The sequence below is a fragment of the Periplaneta americana genome, chromosome 8 (assembly GCF_040183065.1).
Source record: "Periplaneta americana isolate PAMFEO1 chromosome 8, P.americana_PAMFEO1_priV1, whole genome shotgun sequence".
Classification (NCBI taxonomy): Eukaryota; Metazoa; Arthropoda; class Insecta; order Blattodea; family Blattidae; genus Periplaneta; species Periplaneta americana.
In genome coordinates, this window is record NC_091124.1 from 68,708,539 (window position 1) to 68,727,286 (window position 18,748).

At 35.3% G+C, this 18,748-nt stretch overlaps 1 protein-coding gene across 13 annotated transcripts in view; it reads left to right on the plus strand.

Annotated features, from left to right (window-relative positions):
• Pkc53E (Protein C kinase 53E) overlaps nt 1-18,748 on the plus strand; it is a 1,131,865-nt gene that overhangs the window by 668,433 nt on the left and 444,684 nt on the right. The gene's annotated exons all lie outside the window — the stretch shown is intronic.

Here is an 18,748-nt window from a genome sequence, read left to right on the forward strand (position 1 = left end):
CTGCTCTTCTATACTACCCCGCTATCTTCTTTCCTTTTCTAACCTATTATCATATTATCTGTTTGCTTTTGTTGTACTATCATGTCCCCATCTTTCCTCTCCTCTGCTCTCCTGTACTCCCATTACTATCCTCTTGCCTATTATCACGTTTCCCTTAATGTTTATACTAACGTCTCCTTTCCATCTCTGTCCTATCCCGTACTTTTCTCTATCACATCTACTTTTCTCTTTTCTGCTGTCATATCCTCCCAAATCATATCTTGTCTCTCTTTCTTTCCTGACATCTTCTTCCCACTTCAGTTAAACTTCCTTTCCTATTCTCCAGAAATAAATATTTTCCTGTCATTGGCCTATCTTCTCCTTCCTTCTTCTACCATGTCTTTCCTCCCATATCACATTTCCTTCCTTCTCCGATATCTTTCCTTTCCTATCATAGCTTTCCTCTCATATCATACTGTCTTTTCCTTCCTTCCCCTATCATATTTTCTTCCCTTCTCTTGTCACGTCTTCTCCATTCCTTTCCCTATCATACTTTCTTTTCTTCTTCTTTCATACCTTATTTCCTTCTCCTATCATATTTTCTTTCCTTTTCCTGTCATGTCTTCTCCTTTCATATCTTAGTTCCTTCTCCTATCATATCTTCTGTCCTTTTCCTGTCATGTCTTCTCCTTCCTTCTCCTTTCATATCTTATTTCCTTCTCCTATCATATATTCTTTCCTTTTCCTGTCATGTCTTCTCCTTCCTCCTCCTTTCATATCTTATTTCCTTCTCCTATCATATCTTCTTTCCTTTTCCTGTCATGTCTTCTCCTTCCTTCTCCTATCATATCTTATTTCCTTCTCCTATCATATATTCTTTCCTTTTCCTGTCATGTCTTCTTCTACCTTCTCCTTTCATATCTTATTTCCTTCTATCATATCTTCTTTCCTTTTCCTGTCATGTCTTCTTCCTTCTCCTTTCATATCTTATTTCCTCTTCCTATCATATCTTCTTTCCTTTTCCTGTCATATCTTCTCCTTCCTTCTCCTTTCATATCTTTTTTCCTTCTCCTATCATATCTTCTTTCCTTTTCCTGTCATATCTTCTCCTTCCTTCTCCTTTCATATCTTATTTCCTTTTCCTATCATATCTTCTTTCCTTTTCCTGTCATATCTTCTCCTTCCTTCTCCTTTCATATCTTTTTTCCTTCTCCTATCATATCTTCTTTCCTTTTCCTGTCATATCTTCTCCTTCCTTCTCCTTTCATATCTTATTTTCTTCTCCTATCATATCTTCTTTCCTTTTCCTGTCATGTCTTCTCCTTCCTTCTCCTATCGTATTTTATTTTCTTTTCCTATCATATCTTCTTCCCTTTTCCTGTCATGTTTTCTCCTTCCTTCTCCTATCGTATCTTATTTCCTTCTCCTATCATATTGTCTTTCCTTTTCCTGTCATGTCTTCTCCTTCCTTCTATCACATCTTATTTCCTTCTCCTGTCATGTCTTCTCTTTCCTTCTTCTTCCATGTCCTCTCCCTTGCTTCTCTTACCGTATCTTCTCCTTTTCTCCTAGTATATTTTATTTCCTTCTCTCGTCATGTTCTCTTCCTTTCTTCTCCTATCATGTTTCTTTTTCTTCTCCTGTCATCTTCTCTTTCCTTTCTCCTGTTACGTCATCTCCCTTCCTCTCCTGTCCTCTCTATCTCTAACACAGTCGACCTGGTTGGCGAGTTGGTATAGCGCTGGCCTTCTATGCCCAAGGTTGCGGGTTCGATCCCGGGCCAGGTCGAGGGCATTTAAGTGTGCTTAAATGCGACAGGCTCACGTCAGTAGATTTACTGGCGTGTAAAAGAACTCCTTCGGGACAAAATTCCGGCACATCCGGCGACGCTGATATAACCTCTGCAGTTGCGAGCGTCGTTAAATAAAACATAACATTTTAAACATCTTTACCACACATTTTACTCGCTTCTCTCATTTCCTATCTTATCCTTGTTTCAACATTTCTGTTATTATTTTCTCATTACATTGTTGGCTTGTTCTACAGTACTCTTATTATGTCCTACCGTATAAAATTATCTTTCTTCTGTCCTCTATTCCATCCTACATAACGCTTGGTTTCTTGAGATTTTGGATTGACGATTGGAAAGAAATTACTTTCTAATGGTGTTATATCTTGAAATTTTCTTATAGAAACTGCGAAATCCGCGAAAAATGGGACTGGTTGCACCGAACCTTGGACATTTAGAGCAAGAATTCAGATCAATATCGACCGAGTAGCACTTCAGTTGACTACACTGACTTCTCCATAGAAAGGGACACAACCTAATAATAATAATACTAATAATAATAATAATAATAATAATAATAATAATAATACCTTAGATAACGCCTTAAAGCAAATTAAGGAAACACATCCTTTATCAAAGGAAGCACAATAAATCTCGACATCTCTCCCAGAAAATCGAGTCTAGAACTAGATTACTATTCGTGAAATGGTAGTTCTCTCTCTTTTTTTTTTTTCATAGTAATACTGTCTTTGTGGGCATGGTGATTATCATGCTTGCTATCGGTTCCAAAAACGTGAAATCTGGAAATAACATAATCTTCAGGCCAATATAATATTATACAGCAATGCATTATACCATTATGCTCATAAATATTGTATAGTGCTCACGGATGTAGAGCGGACGCGGCTGTGCGCAGCGCAGCTGCACACATGCGAGCGTGGAACTATAAAGTGTACGGACTGTACGTGAAGTATTAATACAGACTTTTCTCTATACATAATTAAAATAAACTTCACTCCCCATTTTACCTGCAGAAACAATATTTACTCTTTTTTTATTTTTTATAAAGGATTATTTAGTTTCTATTTAACTAAGTTCATCTAGCTTCAAGTGAAACAAAATCGTCAATTAGATTTCATCTCACAAACAAACGTTCTGATGGGGGCAGATAAAAAAGTGAAATTTTTTTCTTCCACCATGTTAATAATGTCAAAAGAAGTGCTTATACAAATTTTGGAACCAGCGTTTGACTGCGTCTGCACCTCTCTCTGTCGATCCCATGATATGATAAATGTCTCAATTCCGATGAAAATATGTTGAAAAATAACTCAACAATTGCTGTATCTGTTTCAATAAATTTGTCCAATGAAATTGCGTTTTTTTTTCTGTTAACGATCTCTGGCGAATTTATTTTTACGGCCCTCGTAATTGCGGTCGAGTGGCCAAAATTCGTATAAGCACTTCTTTTGACATTATTAACATGGTGGAAGAAAAAAATTGAACTTTTTTATCTGCCCCTATCGGAACGTTTGCTTGTCAGATCAAGATGAAAATAATCTAGAATTATTGCTTATAAAGGTACAACAAAAAATATAAGCTCTACTTCATTGAAGATTAATTCAATTGCCTCACCTCAGATTAACTATCTGTACAAGTGGCCGTAAAAGAGTATTCACTTGAAAGAGATTCACGTGTCCTCTCCATTTAGGGTAGGGAGACCTGGGTATAATAGGCCTATGTATTGTGATGGTGACATCATCACGTTCTGAAAGGATAAAATGTGTCGCTGATGATCATTTAGTGGTGCTCGTCACTTGATGTGACAGCTGTCTGCACGCCCCTCAGGGCAGCATAGCACCCTCTGCCCCCTCAGTTCGTTGTCCAATTACCTCAGAGATAGCTCAAATGTATAATAAGTAAACAGTGGCACATCATCATCATCATAACGGTCGGGCGTGCTCGAGTGTTGTTGGTCGTACTACACAAACACAGATAGTGCACCGGCAGGTACTTGGTGTTGCAGTGTAGTGAAGTCCTCGTGCATGGGAGAGATGTCTCCCTCTCTGTGGATCAAGTGGGGCCTTTCTGAATACAAATACAGTGAACAAGTGTTGAGTTATCGGCAGGAAAATAGAGATATATTTCCCTACCATAGCACTATCCAGTAAGGATGCTGAGCGTGAAGGGTGGGTTACAGCGAGGGCTAAATCACTCTACCAAATGTTTTGTTACAAAGGAGTAAGTAAAATAGCAACTTAGAACTACCGTATTTGCTCGCGTAATTTTCGCCCCCGCATATTTTGCGCACCCTAATTTTTAAGGGATTATTTTGAACTTTATTTTTGCTCCGTGTATTTTGCGCACACATTTTACGTACATATTTTTTTCAGTGTAGTAGGGATTACGTACATATTTTTTTCAGTGTAGTAGGGATTTTCCTTCCCTACAGTCCATCGTAGGTCATTCACCAGCAACTGAAGTACCTGCTTCAGAAAGAAACCCCAAAGTCCCGCTACTTTAACAATACTTGTCCTTGGTAGAAACAAGTTACCGGTATAGAAAATTAGCCCTACCGTAAATACTTGTATTTAAGTTGACTTTCAACACTTCTAATGTGCACTTGTATTTATACAGTATTTCAAGATGGGAAAGAAAAATAACAATTACACTGCGTCATATAAATTGAAAGTGATAAGTTTCGCGGAACAGTTCGGCAATCGTGCAGCTCAGAACTCAGAACAGGACCTCTTATTTGAAAAATCCGCATCTTTTACGCACCCCAATTTTTCAGTGGCCAAAGTTGATTAAAAAGTGCGCAAATTACGCGAGCAAATACGGTATAAGCTGGTACATACCATATATTACTTACACTGTATAGAATTATATCCAAACTAGGAGTAGTCTCTACTTTCTCATTACACGAAGTATAAATGATTAGTTTTACAGGGTGTCCACATGAAACCTTTGCAACTTCAGATGTAAATAACAAATTATTGAGACACGATTTCTGTATGAGGTTTTCTGCATGTTAATCAGAAACTGTCAAAATTTTGTAGAACTTTTGTTGGATTTTTGAAATGCGTTTTTTGGTTGCAGGTGAGTTTTGTTAAATCTGAAATCTGACAGTGAAGGAGATGGCATAATGTGTATCCTGGTTTATCGAGACACGATCAGATACACAGGTGCAACGTCACATCCGGACCCATTGTGGAAGAGAGCCTCCATTACGGCCAATAATCCGAGAGTGGCACCGAAAATTTATGGAGATTTGGGAGTATGTTGCAGTAAAAGGGCAGGACAGTGAGCAGCAAAGCACAAGTGTGGAGGACATTGAACATGTTCAAGGTGCATTTGTTCGTTGCGCATTTGTGGCGTTGACGGTCATCTGGCTGAAGAGCTTGCACTAGCTGAACTTTGTACGCAAATAGCCTCAAATTCTTGTGAAGGACTTTGTGGACAATTCCTGACGACACTGTGAATGGACTTACTAGGGCTTCGACCAAATGCACTTTGCAAACGTCAATGTCCTCCACACTTGGGTTTCGCCGCCCACTGCCCTTTTACCGCAGCACACTCCCAGTCTCCATAAATTGTCGGTGGCATTCCAGGATTGATGGCCATGATCACGGTTCTTTCCCATATTGGGTTCGGACGTGACGTTGCACCCGTGTATCTGATCGTATCTCGATAAACCAGGATACACATTGTGCCATCTTTTGAGATTTCCACATTTCCTTCACTTTCAGATTTCATATTTCACCAAAATTCACACCTGCAACCAAAAAACACATTTCAACAACCCAAATAAACTCCCATGAAAAACTTTGACAGTTTCTGATTAACATGCTGAAAGCTGTATCCTGATATCTTGTCTCAATAATTTGTTATTTACATCTGAAATTGTAAACGTTTCATGTGGACATTCTGTATAATGTTACGAAATTGATACAGTATGTGAAACAGCCATTACATGAAAGAATAACTCTACAAATTTTTACTGTGTAGCCTATTTACTGAAGTTCTACGTGGGTCTAGACTACCAACCGTCAGGACGATAATTACCGCAACTATCAGGATTACCACCACCACCACCACTATCAGGATCAAACCACTACTACCTTCCTCAAAGCTACCAACACCACCTCTCACATAAGTAACACTAGAAATACCACGTCTTCCACAACTATCACTACCCCATAAGACCACCTCCTCCACACCCACAACCAATACCAACACCTTCCTCACTTCTATCACTACCACTTCTACAATCAATACTACCACCACTATCTCTCCACAACTAACACTACCACCACCACCACCACCACCACCACCACCACCACGATCAAAGATCGAGACCATAACCGAAATCAATACTTCCTAATTTCTGATCACCACCACTCCCATCACTAATACTCCCATCACCATCTCTCCCATCACTACAATCACTACCATCTCCTCACAACGACCACGTCTCCCCACATCCACCACCATAAAACGCACTGCACGTTTCGTCTTGACGTCCATTTGTAACAATAATAGTCGATCGGTATGTAACCATGGCTACCATAAGACAGACTTTTTACTCTTTCATTTGGTGACTGTTAGCTGTTTCAGATCTTTGTCGTGTCCCTTTACAAAACCTCACGAAGACTGTACGGACACACTAGGCCTATAGGGAATATTCTTTCGTAATTTCAAGGTAATACTCGTTTTCATCATTCCTGATTTCCTCTAAGCTATTGGAATATTTTATACGATTGTCTACGTAATTAACACTACTTAGTTCCTCCGGTAGTTATACATATTATATTTATTTGAAGAAATAACACACAATAGCGATTTACTCAAAATTAACCCTAACGGTTTACTTTTCAATATTTTGTTTCTTACGTCGATAGGCGTAATACGATAAATGAATGGCTTTAAAATTGTGTCTCCAACAATTTGTTCTCATTATAGTTAATTCCTATTACACCTACTTAAAAAATTACGTCTTTTGTCGAATACTTCTTCACATAAATATGTTCACGAATGAATTTTCAAAACGAAAGATTACGTAGCCGTATGGAAAAAGCACAAAACAGAACTTGTGACTAAAGTGCTAGTTTAAAGCGGTAGCAATAGCCTATATGCGACATAGTGATGACGGTGATAATAATAATAATAATAATAATAATAATAATAATAATAATAATAATAATAGAAGATTTTAAGCTTCGACACTGCAGTGATTAAAATTGCGATGAATGGCAAACATAATGGTTGGACCACTTTATCCCTTTAACATATAACGAAAAGATGAATAAGCCCAAAAATATAATTTACTAAGATCTGAATCTGTTCCCTTCCATATCCCAAGCAACCACTGCATCGTCTAAACTATCTCGGCTTCTTAGTGAGATCCACGCTACGTTTGTTAGTAATCCCGTGAATTCTTCATGTTTTGTTATGAGTGACTACATTGTACAATTACAATGTCGGTTAAAAATTCAACTGGAACCAACTGTTCTCTCTTCTTATCAACTAAGGTGGCCTGGCAAACAACATTGGTAATATTTGAGTAATCATTACTTTTTTCTGGGAACATTTTTTTTATTTGTGGTGAATGATTGAATATTCCTCTGTTTTCATTTGCGAGTAAAATTTGTACAACATTTAACTGTGAAAATGTATTTTTTTTTTATGTTTTGCAGTCCATCTTAAGGAAATTAATTAGTTACAATTTAGTTTGCATGTTTTTTTTTTTTTTTTTTTTTTTTTTTTAGATGTACAGAGCCGGTCCAAATTTTGTTTCTGGGTCTATACCATTATCTGCTGTGAATCCATATGTTTGGACTAAATTATCTTATATGTTTATACAATTGGTAGCTTTTTATGTCTTCGTATGTTGTACAATGTTCGAACTATGAGAAAATAAGACATAATTTAAGAGATTTGGTCTTGAATTGTGATGAAAATTTTAAATATTTTAACGATATAAAATACAACAAATTCAGCATGTATTGAAAATAATTTTAATTTTGCACATTAATAAGCATATAAAGGCATTTAAAGCCTTAATTAGTTGCCATTTATTCTTTCGAATTTAAAGATATAAACAGTATTAGGATTATCAAATGCTTTCTTGTATTGCTCATTAGTTTTAAATGTCAGAATAGAACTGTAAGACAAGAATAATGGATAAGAGCTGTTTCTACTTGAAAGTCATAAATTAATCTTGTATGAAAGATGTAGGTCTTAATTCTGTGAGTATTTTATAAAATAATCACAGTAGACAAATAAACTGTATAAATTTCAAATTAGTGCAGATAAAATTATTATTGTAAATTATTGTTCTGATTATTCAGTAGTTGTAGGTTACAGTATTTAAATAAGATATAATTGTTCTGTCAAAAAGTCACAAGTCGTACATTGTAATTACAAATTTAATGTTATATATTAGGAAATTATTTTGCTGAATATTGAAATATTCTAGTACTAACCGATAGGAATTGTATTTTGTCTAGTGAACTGTGTGGTTTGTATCATTATTTGCTAATGTTATTGCCTGGCCACCTATTAATTTTTTCTTATTTCAGGAAACCAGACTGATGGAATTTTTAACTGTAATTATGAATGTTTCCAGACAAGTATCACCGACACGTAATAGCGTCTGCACAATCTTGTAGTTAATCAGATATGGAGAAAATCGATCAGTGCACAAAATCAAGACTGCGAAATATAACGGTTCTCACCAATCAATTAAGTAGCCTACAATGAAGTAGCAGCGTCCATTACCTCGGGCGCTGAAGGCAAATTGATCGTTATCTCCCTATTGGTTGTTTCCAATTTAGAGGATGAACAGCTTTTTTTAGCGCACTGCTCTAAATGCCACCTCCCCAACGGTAAGGCGGTTCCGTCCAACATGAAAACAACCGGTAACTGGTTCTTTATACTCGATGTAATTGGTGGCTGAAAAAGGACTCCCACTTCACAGACCTAATTGAGTCAGCCCGTGATATATATTGACAATCACAATTGCAGCGCGCTCTGGTAAATGAACTCTACAGCTTTGCAATCCACTCAGTCTTCTGTCCTTTAACGTGGTTTCAAAATGTCTTATGGGTAATACATCACATTTTTTTCGTTTCTGTTTCTGGATTTAGACAACGTTTCGGCGCACCGTTAGTCTAACGGCTAGACCCAACATATTTCTTTCCGGAGAACCAGGTTCAACACCCTCTAAACCAAATGGTATTTGGCGTGTAAGAAGTCTGTATTTTGTCAGTTTCTATCGGGATATTCCTGTTTTTTTTTTATTGATCCTTTAAGGGGTTAGGTACAGCTTACAGCAGTAAAATTTTGTAAATATCCAACATTTTTTCCTCTATTACTGTATCCCGTACAATAATGCAAATTAATATGTGTAAAACACTGTCCTTGTGCTATACGAAAAAAAAAAGTATTTTTACGATTTAAAAAAAAAATATTTACATTTTTTTTTAATTCAGTCCACTGTGCAGTGATGAAGCGTTTCCCATATAACTCAAAAACTATCCAGTATTCTGTGATGACATTTTTTGTGTGTATTTATGCATGTCATATCTACAGTATGATGCAAGATCATTTCTCTACCTTTCACAGATTGCTCTTATAAAAAATAAATTCTTTTAAAAAATGGTCAAGTATCAGTATTTTCTTCTAACACAAAAAAAATATTTATTAAGGAATGTGGTTGAAAGAGCATGATATTGTAAACATGAGTTTCAGCAATAAAATGAAAGAGAGGGGAACATGAAGTTAACAAGTTTATGAGTTATAAGGGAAACTCTTCATGGCTGCACAGTAAACTGCCGCCATTTTGAATTTTGAAAAAAAATAAAATAAATCGTAAAAATATAGCAGAAGGACAGTGTTTTACACATATTAATTTTCATTATTGTACAAGATACAGTAATGGAGGGAAAACAAATGTTGAATATTTCCAAAAATTTTACTTCTGTAAGCTGTACCTAACCCCTTAACCTTCTCTGTTATAGGTTTTACATACCTATAGGCCTACCCGTAGAGGAAGAGGCAATTCTATAGACACAGACACTAGACATCGATACACTCGTGTACCTCCTATAGCCTGGAGTCGGCAGAGCAAAGAGGCCTCCACTGAGACTGACACAGGACAGAAAGTGAACAAGAAACATCCATCTATGTCCAATCCTCGTGAACCACCCTGTATGTTTTGTGATTAAGTGCGTGGTTAATTAGAAAATTATACCAAAATTCTGCGTAGTTTGTCAACAGCACGTCGCCGGCTCACATACCAAAGCGCGCGCGCGCGCACTCGGTCTGAACAGCTGAGTTCCTTTCCTTGGTCACCGCAGCAGAGTTTCTAGATTTCCTAATGGCGGAAAATAACGATACGTGTTATTCTATTTATTTAATTTACAAGAAAACCGTCCATTTTATTTTAAAATCTCAAAGGAATAAATTATTCCTTACCAGTTTCCCTAATAATGAGTAAAAATCAGAATGATAAAGTTAGTACTTATCGAATAAAACAGTGTTAACATTTAGGGGAATTTTTTTTCTGAAAAAAAGTATTCTCTTGAGACTAATATGGTATTAGAACTTTTTTGTTACATAATCTGTCCGAGCAATAAGCTGTTAAATCTGTACATTTATATCACTACCATTGTGTATAGGACTCAGCAGTGTTCATTGTGCACGGATCCTTGAAAAGCCAAGTCAAGCCAATCCCCTCGCTTCAGGCGAACCGGCAGCAACACAGTCAAATTCGATTTCCTAGATAGAGGAATATCTTGTGTATGTGAAAGCGGAACAGGTCTAATCCTAAATGTACATGACTAGATTAACGTATTACCACAGTCTAGTATTTTATATACAGTCACGAAGCTTGAGTTTATGAGGGTACTAGAAACAATAGACTGTGCAGGTACTATTTCGCATTGTCTGTAATGAGGCGACAGTAGCGATCCTAGTGGTTAGCAACTATCTATGGATGCATATTTAGTACGTATTGAGCTTCGTGACTGTATATACTAGACTGTGGTATTACTGTAGGCTACTATTTGTTCCCACTCGAGATAAATTATTAGTACCTATGAAAATACGCTGTTCCAGAAAATCTCTCCTATACGTTACGTTCCTGAGGAAGAATCTATAAATAAACCATTAATGTTGTTTAAAACCAATAAATAATTTCGTGCTACTATTAATGTCTTTATATCGTGTAACTATCAAGATTGTGCAGAACAGTTTGAAGCGATGTTTAGATGTAAAAGAATAACTCTAAACTGTAACTGTAGACCTACCTTTTGTGCTGTAGCCAGACATTGACACCGAATACAGACAAATGATAACTGATTTTTCTTTTCAGATTACCACGATTAATGCATTCTGGAATTGATTTTTGCTTATTTCCAGGAATGTCTGATTTCTTGAGAGCCTATGTTCATGGGAATTCTGTGCATGCCTTTCTAATATTTCATGTTGTTTAATGTCATGTGAAATTTGAACAAGGGCATAAGTATAAAATGGCGAACGGAGTGAAAAACTTTCTGTTGATTATTGATAACATGCTTGTGTACTTTCAAAGACAATAAGAAATAGGAGGACTGCAGTATATTTTTACGAATACATTGATAGGCCTTATGGTTGGAGCGCGCGGAACTATTCCCGGTTTCTTCTTCCAAACTTGGCAACGTTTCGGCCTACAAAGGAAGGCAATTGATGATATCGTTCTTGCAGCTCTGAGAGGATCAATATTTATACTCCGAAACCATCTCTACGGTCAACAGTGATCTTCAAATAATTAATTAATACCTAATTATTTATACAATCATTTCTTTTCATTGTTGTGTGACTCCATTAAACTTAAACACATGTATATTATTTATACTTTCAACTGCCTATTGCACAATATGCTCTGTCTTTGTGGCAGCCTGTTAATACAGGGCGTTGTTATCGTTTAGATAAATAAATAAATATCTACATATGAAGGGTTCAGAACCATAGAGGGCCAAGCGCGATTTACTGAAACCGTAGAAAACAAGAGTTAAAAATTAAGTTATTACCATAATTCAATGAAAACATATAGCAAGTAATGTAAAGTATACACATTAAAACTAAATGATATGTCAATCTGCATTATACTATGGTATTCATTTAACTTCAACCCTTGCTTTCTGCGGTTTTAATAAATGACGCTTGGCCCATTATAGCTCTGAACCCTTCATATGGTAATTGTAAGCCTATGTACGACCTTCCGGCTGACATTCCACAATCAATTCAACCACAATTAGATTTCTCTCGCAGTTTGCTTATTTCAGGTTGTACAGAATGTGTATGTATACATTATTAAATTCTCAGCAATAGAGTTTTTAAAATTGATTTTCAATACCCTTTCATCATTATTAGCACCAGTATTCAATAGCATTTTTCGGTCTTTTACCAAGCTTCACATATACACATACAAAAACCATACATATAAGCGCCTGCAATTAGACATATGCACACGGACATACATGCGTGAACACAACACATAAGTTAAGTTATATTGCGTACATACACTACATTACATATTTTTTTGCATAATTTGACACAAAATCTACATGCATACTTGCTTGCATACCGGCTGTGTTACATTATTGTAAAACTAAACCAAAAAAAGAGCGAGATAAGTTTCTGAAAAGGAAAGGTATTTGTATAAACGAATGAATACTTTTTTTTTTTTTTTTTTTTTTTTTTTTTTTTTTTTTTTTTTTACAAAAGCAATTCCTTTAATGGCAAGTTCGCAGCAGGTGTTATAATCAGTTGGCTGTTATAATATAAATCTTAGTGGTTGAGTTATATAACGCCTGGAAGACATAAGTATAAGACGTTCTGAAAAAATGTGTGACATGCGTAAGTTACATTCAATCCGATTCGAGTCAAGTAGTGGCTTTGTGAAAGAAGAGCTGTTGATCTCCGTTCGTAATTTGCAAATAGCCATAATGTTTAATCCATTGAAGTACCTATATAAAAGGACTGTGCCTATGAATTTCAAATATAATTTTGTGAGTGCATAAAATATACTGTTTTTGTATTTATTTAACCTGTGCGCAAAGTGTAGAAGAAAAATTATTTATTTATTGATTTATTTAGTATTTATTTATTTATCTACTTATGTATTTATTTATTTTATTCCGACTGAGTTAAAGCCCATAGGCCTTTTCTTCCACACCAACAGAACTACAAATACAAGTAAAACAGAAAAATAAAAACTAAAAAATAAGTTACCATTTAATCTACAACAATAATGACAGAATTTAAGTGACACAATCTACGAAGAAATTAACGACAGCTTACTCAGAACTGTTATAACTTACTTATATACTAGCAAAGACAACAAAAAGAGTTAATAATATACAACATAATTTAATAATTATAAAAATATATTACAATGAGGCACAAAGCATCATATCTAGCAACTTACTGAAACCCGAGTTCATGCAATAAAACATCCCTTTGTAATTTAGTTTTAAATTCTAATAATGTCCGGCAATCCCTGACTTCACTAGGTAAAGACTTCCATAGGCGAGATGATGATATGATGAAGATGAGTATAAAGAAGTTCTGTGACGAAGAACGGAAAGAATCGATTGATGCTGATTACGAGGGGTTGTGAGGAACTGAAACTGTGATGCCAGATAATGTGACGTAAGAGATTTTTTTTTTTTCCGAATTTTTGTGTAAATACTTTATTTTTCAGCAATTCTACAATCCAGTATTTTTCAATATTTTTTTGATGAAAATGCTTCTCTTTTCCCTCACATTACTGTAGTATACCTCCTGGCTGATATGTAAGGTAGAATGTAGAACACAGTAATGTGAAATTTGGTATCAACTTAAAAAGAAAATAATTTAATTGTGTTTTTATTGAGCGCAAAATAGTCAGAAGTTGAGATGTTTATAGAACAACTTTTAAAACATCATTATTATTATTATTATTATTATTATTATTATTATTATTATTATTATTATTATTAGTCTATTATTATTATTATTATTATTATTATTGTTATTATTAAATTTCCTTTTCGGTCCCCCTCCTTAAATTGCTGTTCGGAACCCTAGGGGGCCGTGGCTATCACTGCTATAGGCTATAAATAAAGTTAAAATGTTTTAAATGCCGTCTGTCCTTTGTGTCTAACTGGCCGATTTTTCATTTTAGATTTGAGCTATTAGACTCGTTTTGTTCATTTAGTAGACACAATTCAGTTTCTTCTGTAAATATAGGGGAGAGTTGGGTAGTATCGGACATCGGGTAATATCGGACAGTGCGTTCCTTTCATCTACCACCAGATGGTAGTACCTGAATAACACGGTTACATTTCTGTATGCGATATCAGAGAAACGTAACCATGTCATTCAGGTACTATCATCTGGTGGTAGATGAAAGAAACTCACTGTCCGATATTACCCGATGTCCGATACTACCCAACTCTCTCCTACGTTAATACATTTAGTCTCATTGTCAGGAATGAGCTTAATTTGTTTATTGATTTTCACTAAAATGAATACCCTTAAATAATTAAACTTCAGAGATAAGTATCACTTCCAATTTGAACACATTAGTAGAAACAAGAACCAATAAACGCAAATTGAATTTTCAGAAATCGTAAATTAATTTGCACCAGCGAAAGATGTTTAAATCTTCTGTCAACTTGTACTAAAATTAATGCAGTGAGAGCAGCAATGAACATAAACACGTCTTAAGTGCCCTAAAATAATTAAAGAATTGACTGAGATGAAATTAGTTTTCAAGTCCAACACAATGTCTAAAACAGAAAGCACTAAATGTCTATTGAATTATCAGATAAACATTTTTTGTGATCACCAAAATAATTTAACTTGTATTCATTGCATTAATTTATTTCTAATTAAATTAATGAACATACGATAAACAAATTCTATTATATAGCACATACAGCGGCAATAAAGTAAATAAACATTAATAACTTCCAATTTAATTTTACAAAACTAATCTTTTGAAGCCAAATACATTAACAAATTAAATAAATACTAAGTAACATCGTAATTTCCAGATGTACTGTATGATAATAAATTATTAAAGGAAGTGTTCGGTTTTCTATTAATTTAAGATGGAATTAATAGACTAATAAACACTGTTTTTATGACAGTAATCACTGGCATATACACTTTATTTACTTTACGTACTATTGAAAAAGAAATACAATTTCCAATTTTCTTATTTTATTCCGTCACAAAATCTAAATGAAGCATACTAATTCTTTACAAATTCATAAATAATATTATTAAGTTTTGAATATTACTCATAACTTCTTGAATTTTAATTTTACGAAAATATATAGACTGTACAAAAGCGGTTAGAGATAAACCATACAATATGATACCAATTTTCGAAAAAAGTTAGTTGTTCAGGCATATAGGGTGCGACTGTAAACTTTATTTTTTTAATGTCACCCTATTTTAAGATTTACATATTCCGAATCTCCATTAAATTTTACGTATGAATTTATTCATTTTTGATTACTTGAAGTCCAGAGTGTATCAGGATAAACCAAGAAATACTGAAGACCTGAAAGGAAGAATTAGATATGAGATGGAACAGATCAGTCATGTAACTGTGAGGAAGATAATGGATTGTTTTCGTGATAGACTGGGATATTGTTTGGCTGTGAGTAGTTCTGACATTGACCATCTGTTATAAAGTTTGATCAGTGATGTTTTGTTTAGTTTTATGGCTTACTGAACATATTATAGATTTATTAATTTGTCCTACAGAATAATATCTATAATATTGACAATTAATATTTGAGGAGAAAAATTCGCTCCGGAGCCGGGGATCGAACCCGGGTCCTTGGTTCTACGTATCAAGCGCTCTGACCACTGAGCTAGGCCGAATTCAATCCACAGCACCGGACCGAACCCTCCTCCTTCAATGTTTCCCTTTGTGGTCTGACTCCAAGTTAGGCATATATGTTGACATAATGTCCAATGTCAACTGCCATTATATTAGGAGCGCACTCAGCTGAGTGACTTGTTTGGCCGGAATTCCTCAGTTAAGTGCACAGTAATCTGTACAGACATATGACTGCAGATATGAGAATATTATAGATTTATTAATTTGTCCTACAGAATAATATATGTAATATTGACAATTAATATTGGAGGAGAAAAATTCGTTCCGGCGCCGGGGATCGAACCCGGGTCCTTAATGAACATAATTTTACATACTTATCTACCTCCAAGTTTGAAATCCATGAAACAAGTTTAATAAATAGTTAAAAGGCACGAAACGGGTGACTGAAATTTCTACGCATTCATACGTAAGATTTAATGGCGATTTGGAATATGTAACTCTTAAGATAGGGTGCCATTTAAAAAAAAAATAAAGCTTACTACCACACTCTATATGCCTGAATAACTATTTCTTTTCGAACACTGGTATCGTATTGTATGTTTTATCTTCAACAGTTTTTGTATGAAACTTTTTTCCTTGTAAAATTACGTACAGCAGTTTATTACTACAAACTTACCTTAATAAAGAGTTGTCACAAGAACAATGTAAAATGTTTGTTTGCAAACTAATGAGACTTAAAAAAGTCCTCGGTCTCATCTCGGTAAATACCATCTCGCTATCAGCAATTCCATCGACGATAAATAACCTAGTAGTTGATATAGCGTCGTTAAGCAACCATCTAAAAAACGTAGCCACGCACTCATGGGATTTAAAACCAGTTTTTTACTTTCAGTTGTTTCTCTATTAGGCTATTTACTTAATCAGAAACTATATTTGTTTAAATTATAAAGTTATTAGAACAAAACTTAATGAGAAATGGAAGCCTGTGTATTGTAGGCTAATTGTTGAACTTTTCATGTGCGCCGAAATAAGATAGAGAAAAACCAGCGAACAATTATAGGTTGAATAGCCAAAAATATAGACATTTTACCTTATGTTATACGAAAACCCACATGACAAAAATATTTTTAATATATGGACCCATTTTTGTGTATCTGCTCTTCAAACATTTCTTGCGAGAAAGTTTGAAACATGCAAACATGCAAACTTTGCGGCAAATGGGGAAGATATAGCCCACAGGATTTCAACATTCCCCCTTTCATGTTCCAACTTACCATCTCCGGTCAAGATATAACTTCTTGAAGGAGACATAAATCTCTGACAAGTTTATGCTTGCGACAAACTTGTTGAATATATACCAGACGTACGTCTGCAATACATGAGACAGAACAGAAATAAAAGAAAACCTACCTTCTAGTATTAAGGTCATTGCATGCTACGTTGGGTGAAGGGTCGCTGTGACGTTTGTTTACTATCAACGCTCACGCCGAAAGAAAAGACGAAGATTATCTTCTGTAACTTCCTTCCAACTCAAGAGTCACGACAAGATGTTCTTACATCACAGAACTAAAATTTCATGGACAACGTTCGGAAGATAAGGAAATTGTGACACAGACAAGAAAAAGGGATTGTAGAAAGGAATACGAGAAGGTGTAGAGAAAGTGAAGGTTCAGTGCATTCAGTAAGAAAAAATAGATTCAGAATAATGAAATTGTGAAACAGTCAAACTAATAATAAAATTATATCGATCATAAAATGTTATTATTTTTTATGCTCTTTAAACGTTTTATTCCTCCTTTCTCCCCCTTCTCTCTCTTTTACCTTCCTTCCTATTTATGCTTTTATTGATCTATTCTTCCTCTAGTTTTCCTTTACCATTTTCCTGTTTTCTTTTTCTTTACATTTTCTTCTTGTCCTTCTTTTCCTCTATTTCAACATTTTCTTTTTCTTGACCATTTTCCTTTCCTTGGCAATTTTCCTTTTCTTTTCATTTTCTTTTCCTGTTCAGTTTTGTTTTCCTCATTTACTCTTCCTTTCCCCTTTTCTCTTCCTTCCCCAATTTTCTTTTCTCCTTCCTTCCTTTCCCATTTTCCATTTTCCCTATTTTCTCTTCCTTTCCCATTTCTCTTCCTTCTCCGTTTTCTTTTCCTTTCACATTTTATCTTCCTCTCCCATTTTCTCGTCCGTTTCCATTTTCTCGTCCGTTTCCATTTTCTCGTCCGTTTCCATTTTCTCGTCCGTTTCCATTTTCTCGTCCGTTTCCATTTTCTCGTCCGTTTCCATTTTCTCGTCCGTTCCTATTTTCTCTTCTTTCCCAATTTTTTCTTCCTTTCCCATTTTTTCTTCATTTCCCATTTTCCCTTCCTTTCCCATTTCCTCGTCCTTTCCCATATTTTCTTCCTTTCCCATATTCTCTTCCTTTCCCATTTTCTTTTTCTTTCCCATTTTCTCTGTCTTTCCCATTTTCTCTTCCGTTCCATTTTCTCTTCCGTTCCCATTTTATTTTCCTTTCCCATTTTCTTTTCCTTTCTCATTTTCTCTTCCTTTCCCATTTTCTCTTCCATGCCCATTTCTTAAGGCTCCTTAGTAGACAACTTTTGAAGTAAACCGTTTAAGTTAGAAAAAAACAATTGTCAAATTGTCATTCGCGCTGTACGTTTGTATTCTCTGCAGTTTTCAAAGAATCGCTAAATAAAATTAACATTTCTTCTGCGTTGGTGGTTCCTTTAAGCGCACCAATAGAGCTTGTTGCATTTCTCGTGACTGAGTGGAGGTATCACGTCTGTGTGACGTCTCGTGTTACAATTCAGCCCGAAGGGATATGTCGTCAAGTTTTTCACCGGAGAGAGACTCTCAGAGCCGTCAAAGCACGTGCAGAAACGTCGGCTTCAAATTGGAACGATTAATTTGTCAAGTGACACGACTCTTAACGGCGCGTGACGTATGAGCAGCCCGGGTCATTAGGAGAAGTCTCCACTCAGATTGCGCTTTCAGCTTCGTGCGATAAGCTGGGGAGAAACCCTCAGCACATAAATTATACAGGTCGATTACAAAATCTTTCCTGTAAGTCAGTTTTGTAATCAGGTGGTTCACTCTCT